We start from the raw sequence: 9,717 nt of genomic DNA, 5'->3' as shown, positions 1-9,717 counted from the left end.
CTTCTTCTCAGATTCTTCGGCCGACGTTTGTCTGATCATTTTTCTGGCGCTTCGCCAGCACGAGTGGCTGTCATTGTCAAAGCTTTACCCTCCACTGATGGTGATGGACTGCAGTTGAACTCGCGGCCGCATATTATGTGTATCTGGCTCACCAACGTCCAAGGGCGTTTCTGTGGTCATTTCCGGTGCGGTTCTCCTCAATACTGCCAACGGCCTTGCCGTAGTGGTAACAGCGGTTCCCGTCAGATCACCGAAGTTAAGGGCTGTCGGGCTGGGATAGCACTTGGATGGGTGACCATCCGGTCTGCCGAGCGCTGTTGGCAAGCGGGGTGCACTCAGCCCTTGTGAGGCAAACTGAGGAGCTATTTCATTGAGAAGTAGCGGCTCCGGTCTCGTAACCTGACCTACGGCCGGGAGAGCGGTGTGTTGACAACTTGCCTTTCCATATCCGCATACAGTGACGCCTGGGGGCTGAGGACGACCACGTGGCCGGTCGATACCGTTGGGCCATCCAAGGCCTGTTCGGATGGACTTTACTTTTTTGGTTTTTCTTCTCACACTACCTGAAACGGTAGTTCGCTGCAGTGCAGGAATCCGGGATCCGTTCACCTTGAGGCTTTCTTCTTTTTTATTGAAGCTGTTCTCATGTTTTTGTATGTCTATAGCTTCTCTGAACAAGCTGTTCTCTACAGCCAGAACTTCCGTGTCGGCGAATTTTACTATATGCTCTGCCACAGCCAATTTCTCCAACTGCCCTGGAATTTTGCTATTTATTGAAGCAACCTGCATCCAAATCCGATGTTCAGTTCGAATATTAGATGAGTTTTTAATAAAGTGGAAATTAGAATTCGTGGAGGCGAGTGACAGGGCTGTCCGACCACTCTCACACTAGGTGACGAGGTGCAGCTGCAGGAATCGTGTGATCACTCCAAGTGGGTGGATACCGGATCCCAGAGGGAGGGAAAGAGTTATCTTGAATGTCCTAGGAGTTTGGGTTGGAATACTTCAACCGAATCTAAAAATTAAGACGCAGTTTGAGGGGAAAGACAAGCCTCGTCAGCATCGGCTGTCCCTACAGGGCGGTAGAAAAGGAATAGTCCTTCCAAAAACATACGTTTTGTATGAAACAAAACGATTCTAAAATTATCCAAGAGGGACCCGACTAAGTATATTCGTGGATTATTGCAGTAGCTCAGTTATGATTATTAGGGAAAGTGATGTGTCTGACGCCATAGGGTGAGAAAAAGCTACAAATTGGGGTAGTGGCCCCGTGTTCTAAAAGCAGATCGTAATGGGTATTGGCTGCGGTCAGATCATGTTGCTGGTGGCAGCTCAACGTCAGGGATACAATCAGCTTTATTCTTACTTCATACGATGCTTGTGAAGTACTGAAACACAGTTATCAAAGCCGTTTCATTAATCTCGCATATAGTCACTTTCTGCATACTTTTGACGCTGAGTTTCTTGTTGCACATTGTTCAAACACAACCAACCAGTAGCATCTGGAGGAGGAATGGGTTGAGTTTTTGGCTTATTTAGATATATACATTTTTCCCAGGCCCCATGTTTCCTATAAGAAGTCATGAGTGAGTGTATACGTACGTATCCGGAATTTAAATGTTTATGCCGACAGCCAGAGTAGCAACATAACATAGATTTCTTGGCAGCCTAACCCAGGAGGGCAGTCTTAGAAAAATACGAAAGCTGAGAATAGAGCCAAGGAAATACGTACAATTTCTTATGCTGTGGTTGGTGAGGCCTAGCGGGACATCTACACTCCTGGAAATGGAAAAAAGAACACATTGACACCGGTGTGTCAGACCCACCATACTTGCTCCGGACACTGCGAGAGGGCTGTACAAGCAATGATCATACGCACGGCACAACGGACACACCAGGAACCGCGGTGTTGGCCGTCGAATGGCGCTAGCTGCGCAGCATTTGTGCACCGCTGCCGTCAGTGTCAGCCAGTTTGCCGTGGCATACGGAGCTCCATCGCAGTCTTTAACACTGGTAGCATGCCGCGACAGCGTGGACGTGAACCGTATGTGCAGTTGACGGACTTTGAGCGAGGGCGTATAGTGAGCATGCGGGAGGCCGGGTGGACGTACCGCCGAATTGCTCAACACGTGGGGCGTGAGGTCTCCACAGTACATCGATGTTGTCGCCAGTGGTCGGCGGAAGGTGCACGTGCCCGTCGACCTGGGACCGGACCGCAGCGACGCACGGATGCACGCCAAGACCGTAGGATCCTACGCAGTGCCGTAGGGGACTGCACCGCCACTTCCCAGCAAATTAGGGACACTGTTGCTCCTGGGGTATCGGCGAGGACCATTCGCAACCGTCTCCATGAAGCTGGGCTACGGTCCCGCACACCGTTAGGCCGTCTTCCGCTCACGCCCCAACATCGTGCAGCCCGCCTCCAGTGGTGTCGCGACAGGCGTGAACGGAGGGACGAATGGAGACGTGTCGTCTTCAGCGATGAGAGTCGCTTCTGCCTTGGTGCCAATGATGGTCGTATGCGTGTTTGGCGCCGTGCAGGTGAGCGCCACAATCAGGACTGCATACGACCGAGGCACACAGGGCCAACACCCGGCATCATGGTGTGGGGAGCGATCTCCTACACTGGCCGTACACCACTGGTGATCGTCGAGGGGACACTGAATAGTGCACGGTACATCCAAACCGTCATCGAACCCATCGTTCTACCATTCCTAGACCGGCAAGGGAACTTGCTGTTCCAACAGGACAATGCACGTCCGCATGTATCCCGTGCCACCCAACGTGCTCTAGAAGGTGTAAGTCAACTACCCTGGCCAGCAAGATCTCCGGATCTGTCCCCCATTGAGCATGTTTGGGACTGGATGAAGCGTCGTCTCACGCGGTCTGCACGTCCAGCACGAACGCTGGTCCAACTGAGGCGCCAGGTGGAAATGGCATGGCAAGCCGTTCCACAGGACTACATCCAGCATCTCTACGATCGTCTCCATGGGAGAATAGCAGCCTGCATTGCTGCGAAATTTGGATATACACTGTACTAGTGCCGACATTGTGCATGCTCTGTTGCCTGTGTCTATGTGCCTGTGGTTCTGTCAGTGTGATCATGTGCTGTATCTGACCCCAGGAATGTGTCAATAAAGTTTCCCCTTCCTGGGACAATGAATTCACGGTGTTCTTATTTCAATTTCCAGGAGTGTATTTCCCACCATCGGTTTGAAAGGAGAGCCGTTTTTCGGCGAGAACCATGATTCTCATCCTGACTGAACCTGGGTAAATGACCAGAGAAGCTCTGAGGATCTGTTTAGTTCGATAGAAGACGTAGATATTTCAAAGTGTTATCTTGGCTGTATAAATGTTGAACACGTTTTATACCAGATGCGTTTATCCTATGGAAACGATTCGACGACCCTCTTTTGATTATTTTATTAGATTTTGTGAGAGTGTAATTTTATGACCACTGCTTTGTTCAGAGTTCGGCCAACGTCTTGTACTCATATAATCTGTTATATTAAGCACTGTGGGGTTAACGTTTGTTAAATTAGTCCATCATTAACTCGTGTATCGAACGGAGAATTTCGTGTGAAGTTTAATGCTATTTCAGTGATTGATTCTTTGTGCCTAGTAGAATGTTCTTTGTTTATTGGAACTACGCGTGTTCACGATCTGACGCCAACTAAGCTAAACTTATGTGTTGAGAATTATAGTACAGCAACCATTTATCTGGTTTTTTATATAATTTTGGCAATCACCTATCTTTGACTTGATGATACACACTTCCCACTGTGTTGTTGTGTGAATTTCTAAGGGACGTGCTGAGGTCATCGGTCCCTAGCCTTACACACTACTTAATGTAACTGAAACTAGCTTACACTAAGTACAACACCCATGCCCGAGGGAGGACTCGAACCTCCGGCGGGAGGGACCGCGCAATCCGTTACATGGCGTCTCAAACTGAGCGGCCACTCGGCTTGTCTTGCTAACAGTAAAGAGTCCAATAAACCATGGTCACCTATTTTCACTGTATGAGTGCGAGAATGTACTCACGAGCAGATAAAACTGATATCTCTCGTCCGAGACTGAATCCAGTCCCTATGAAGCTTGTACCGAAATAATTCCACTACTACAATATGTTACGGGACCCTCTAGTCAATAATTAATTATAATAGTGTGCTTCTGTTTCTGACGCGAATTTTGTTTAACTAACGTATTTGAAAGAGCTGTCGGTGGTGACCGTCTCTCTTTAGATGAATAAAATTGTCGCCATAGTTCATAAAAGATATTCTGCTGGTTAAATAAGTGATTTTGATACCACCCATACAATCACCCATTCCACTCATCAGAATTTGTACCCAACAAAGCAATGCATTCCGATAAACCTAGCGTGACAAAAAAAAAAAAAAAAAAAACGTTCAAATGTGTGTGAAATCTTATGGGACTTAATCGCTAAGGTCATCAGTCCCTAAGCTTACACACTACTTAACCTAAATTATCCTAAGGACAAACACACACACCCATGCCCGAGGGAGGACTCGAACCTCCGCCGGTACCAGCCGCACAGCCCATGACTGCGGCGCCTTAGCCTAGTGTGACTTCCGATACGTTACCTCCTGTGGTCGAGTTAGCTGTTGTGCCAAATCGTATGATGGTTTGTTCATAGGGTAATATCCGTTTTGCCGTTAGTCACTCAGTAAAACACTAACAGTTAACAACATTTCTAAATACCTCTATCAGTATAGCTATGCACATTCGCGTAAGGAATATAAAGTCTTTGGCGATAAAAAGTTATATTTTGAACCCGTGACAAAAACTGCAGATTTAGGCTTGGTTACATCAGATGACCAAAGCTTATGTCACGCTGTTGAGTCATGTTTCACACGGATATTGGTAAGTAGGGCTACACTTATTATCTTACTGCGTAAATGCTCAATATTGTGGTAGATAATCATTGCTGATGGTATTCCGGTTGCGACTGAGTGTGGGTATTTAATAGTAGTGGGGAGCAGTGCTAAGCAGCATCAGAACTATACTGGTGTTTCACGTATGACGTTCCGTGTGGCAGTTTATTTTATGTGATATCCCACTATGGTCGCCTACTTCGCCGAAGTTACATTGGGTTCAAATGACTCTAAGTACTATAGGACTTAACATCTGAGGTCATCAGTCCCCTCGACTTAGAACTACTTAAACGTAACTAACCTAAGGACATCACACACATCCATGCCCGAGGCAGGATTCGAACCTGCGGCCGTAGGAGCAGCGCGGTTACGGACTGAAGCGCTTAGAACCGCTCGACCACAGCGGCCGGCGTTACATTGGGCAGACGATTGGTTTGAGCTAGGGGCTTCTGTGAAAGCTCCTTGAATTCTGATTTCGTAAGCATTTATCTTAGGTTTGAAACTGATTCTGATGTACATGAACTTAACTGGAGGAAACAGGGCCTGAACAACATAGTCTGTTTTTACCAGATGCTTGGATACTTAGTTTTCGGCCAACCAACTTCTTCCCACGTGCGCCATTTCATTCAAAGGCTGCGCGTGAACATCAGCTGGGGCGCAATGTCGGAATTCGTGCAGGCCAGGTGGGTGATGGCGGCTGCAGTGTCGCTGGACCGGGCTGAGTGGCGGAAAGCAACAGGTGAGTTCTCGGTAGCGCTGTATTTGGAGCACCTGTAACTCAACCAGCCACCACTGCGGCGAGTACTTTTTCACAGAGATGTGATACGTTTCGTGCCTTTCATCTAACTGGTAGAAATCGATGCATGAACATTAACTGACTGGTGAATAAGTTCCATACGGTATCCTGTGTTTACTTTACTACTACTTCACCTACATTTCTATCAGTTGGGAAGACAGAAAATGAATGTTGGCCTCTCCCTTGCGACTAATAAGACTAATGTTAAAAACTTTGGTCGAAATCTTAGAGGGTCAGAAAAGTGTAATCTAACAGAATTTTTGTCCGATAACATGTCTAAAGGGTGGTGGCACATGGCTCCATTTATCAACGGTTGGCCAAATTGGCTGTAGGATAGATACAATTCAGTTTTCTACCACACGACAAGAGCTGCGAAATATGCCAACGTTTGCAGATAAATTAACCAAATAGATAATTTTAGTAACTGAAGACGACAGGTACTTATTATTTAAATTGAATAAAGTTTATTTTATTTAATAAAACTGATTTCATAGGTAAATGGTCGCCTAACAATAATAGAGGCAAAATAAAACAGTTCTGACAAGAATACTGCGTCTGCAAGGTTCATATGCGAATTTGTGCAGTAAAGCCAGCAGTACATCTGATCCAAATAAAGCGACCTGTCATAACAAATGAACTTCACACGTGAGCTCTCAGTTTCAAAGTCCAGTAGCGCTTAACTTACAGAATAACTGGAATTCTGGGCCGTTATTTAATTCTGTAATCACTGAAAAAGAGGTAAAACTGGTTCAAATGGCCCTGAGCGCAATGGGATTTAACATCTGAGGTCATCAGTCCCCTAGAACTTAGAACTGCTTAAACGTAACTAACCTAACGACATAACACATGTCCATGGCCGAGGCAGGATACGAACCTGCAACCATAGCAGTAGCTCGGTTCCGGACTGAAGCGCCTAGAACCGCTCAGCCTCAACGACCGGCGAAAACAGGTAATAAAAATATCGAATGACACCTATTTACTTTCTGTTTAGCGATACTATGTCACCAGAAATTAATTTAAACAGGCTTCAGTGTTCACTGTAGCACATTGCGACACACACTGCAAAACGTAGCGTATCAGCTCGCTTTCTAACATCCATCGAAAGATACAGATCTCGCAGTGTACAATAGTGTACAACTATCACCAGTAAATGGTGACAAGGGTTCAACACGTAACAGACGGCAAAAAAGCTTTCACATGTACTGCGGCCGATATTCTGCAGGAAATCCATGTCCAGCAGCGCATTTCCCGAATTCATAACGCTACACTGAACCACAAATCTTGCACCAAAGGCCTCGCGCCACAGACGTGTCTCTTATTCAGCATTGCTGGCGCCACACTTCTCTGTTCGTTACAACGAAATTTACTTTTATGGCCAACATTCAAATATTGTACATAAAGCTATATATACAGGGTGACTTTCTCCACCGTGTACAAACTCTACAGATTGGTCGATGAGAGGATACGGAACATAAGAGATGCAATGAACTTATGTCCGGAAATGCATGGTTTCCATGCTAGAGACCATTTAGTCAATTATATTTTGTTACAGAGACAGCGGTCTAATACGCGCTGTACCCTGCAGCCACAGTTACAGTGTGCAAGGTTTCCTCCTAGAGTGTGGTAGTGCTCCCCATACGCTGTGCCCTAACGCACTCTCCTGCCAAATTAATAGGTAGTGTTGTGTCCGATTCAGTTCTCTTGCTGTCTCACCTTGTAGTGGATGAGATACAGCGTTGTACACGATGGTTCCGTATTCGAATCGGGAGCTTGCCAACGTGGTGTTTACTTACGGAAAGGCAAATGACAACTGGCGGCGGGCACCAAGGTTGTATCAGGAGACCTATCCCCGTCGACAACCACCAAAGCATGCAATGTTTGCAACTGTGTTTCGCCGTTTGTCTGAGGCAGGAAGCAGGAAGTCAAGAGGGACGTACCCGAAATGTTCGGATATCAGACTTGGAGAAAAATGTAATCAGCACTGTGGAAGGCGACCGCTGTGTCGGTACCAGGCAATTGGCCCGCCAGTACAGGGTAAAACAGACCGTGTGGAACGTTCTATATGACAATTTTTACTGCCCTTACTACTTATGGCGTGTGCAAGGCTTACTAGCAACAGACTTTCCACATAGGGAGCAGTTTTTCATTGGTTTCTTCATCAGGCAATCACGATTCAGGGATTTGTGTAATCCACCCTACTGTCTGAGACAGGGTCGTTTCAGGAAGAAGGAAATCAAGAAGGACGTACCCAAAATTTTCGGATACCTGACTTGGAGTAAAATGTTGGTTCAAATGGCTCTGAGCACTATGGGACTCAACATCTGTGGTCATCAGTCCCCTAGAACTTAGAACTACTTAAACCTAACTAACCTAAGGACATCACATACATCCATGCCCGAGGCAGGATTCGAACCTGCGACCGTAGCAGTCGCGCGGTTCCGGACTGAGCGCCTAGAACCGCTAGACCACCGCGGCCGGCGGAGTAAAATGTCTAGTGACAACATTATTCTATGTCTAACGGAAATCATTAATGAAATTTGGACAACAAACAGTTTACCATCAGAATGGACATCGGCATTAATACATTCACCACATAAAAAAGGAAAGGAAACTGATCCTAACAATGATAGAGGGATCTCCCTCTTATCAGTACTCGACACACATTTAGGGCAGTATCAAGCATGACTTAGGAAGGGAAGGTCTTGTACAGAGAAAATACTAAATATGAAGAACATACTAGAAACGAAGACAATAAGAAAAATGAAATACGTGAGAACTTTTGTAAAGTTTTAAAAAGCATATGACTCAATTTATAGATATGGACTGAGCAACATTTTGAAAGAATCTGGACGCAACAATCAGACGACAGAAACAATGAAAGGAACTTTAACAAACACAACTTCAAAAGTAAATTATTTGGGGGAACCATCAAAATTGAAGATGGTTTACCACCCCTACTTTTTAACTGGACATTAGAGAAGATAGTGAGAGAATGGACAAGACCCATCAACACTAAGGGCGTTCAGATAGGAAGAAGCCCAAATAAATTCACCATAGATCGTCTAGCTTTTGCAGATGATATGGCAATAATTACTGACTCACTTGGTAGTGCCAAAGAACAAATAACAGAATTACAGAAACAAGCAGACAAAATAGGACTATAATTATCATTTGAAAAAAAAGAACACTTTTGTGACATACACCAGTGATGAGCCTCCAAATCTTAAAATCCATTACAACATAATATCTAAAACAAACTGTTTTAAATACCTATGAGAATGAGTAACAAGCAACAAAAGAGAAAAAATAACCATAGAAGATAGAGTACATAAAATGGAGAGGCCATTCCAAATGACAAAACCACATGTAACAAAAAACTTTGTGGTGAAACGCAAAAGTTAGACACTATCAAACAGTGGTAAGGCCTAAAACATTGTATGCTGCAGAAAGACTTGAAATAACAAGATTTGGGGATCTCGAAAAACTGGAAAAAGTTGAAAGACTACTTCTAGGGAAAATACTGCGACCTAGAAGTAATACTAATGTTTAATACTAAATAAGATCAAACAGAGAGCTCTATTAGAAAATGCGAAAACCAACAATTGTAAGGAGGAAAAAAATACTGCAGTTTAGGACAACGTAAACCGAATCGATAACAAGGGACTAACAAAGCAGGTCTTCAATTTACTAGACAGTTACAAATACAAACCCACGTGGTTCAACGAAATTGACAAAGGTATGAAAAACACAGGACTCGGAATAAACATAACACATAACATTACAGTTTTTAGAGAATCATCACAAAAGACAGGATTTCGGGAAAGAAAGGTATCTGCAAAAGGAAGAAAGTGGATCCAGGAAGAAAAGGAACGACACTCCCAAAGGATGAAGGAAGTCTGGAAGCAAAGAAAATTAAATGCAAAGAAGCAAAACAATTTATCGTAGCATCCGAAAGAGTTATTCGAATAAATAAGTAAATAATGTATCCATCCCTCTAGTGATCATTTGGTACCTACAAACTATATT

At 44.7% G+C, this 9,717-nt stretch overlaps 1 pseudogene; it reads left to right on the top strand.

Annotated features, from left to right (window-relative positions):
* The first annotated feature begins 205 nt into the window (after window positions 1–205).
* LOC124723246 lies at window positions 206–323 on the top strand (annotated as a pseudogene).
* Window positions 324–9,717: the final 9,394 nt, after the last annotated feature.

Source organism: Schistocerca piceifrons, chromosome X (assembly GCF_021461385.2).
Source record: "Schistocerca piceifrons isolate TAMUIC-IGC-003096 chromosome X, iqSchPice1.1, whole genome shotgun sequence".
In the NCBI taxonomy this organism is placed as follows: domain Eukaryota; kingdom Metazoa; phylum Arthropoda; class Insecta; order Orthoptera; family Acrididae; genus Schistocerca; species Schistocerca piceifrons.
This window is presented reverse-complemented; position numbering and strand designations above follow the sequence as displayed.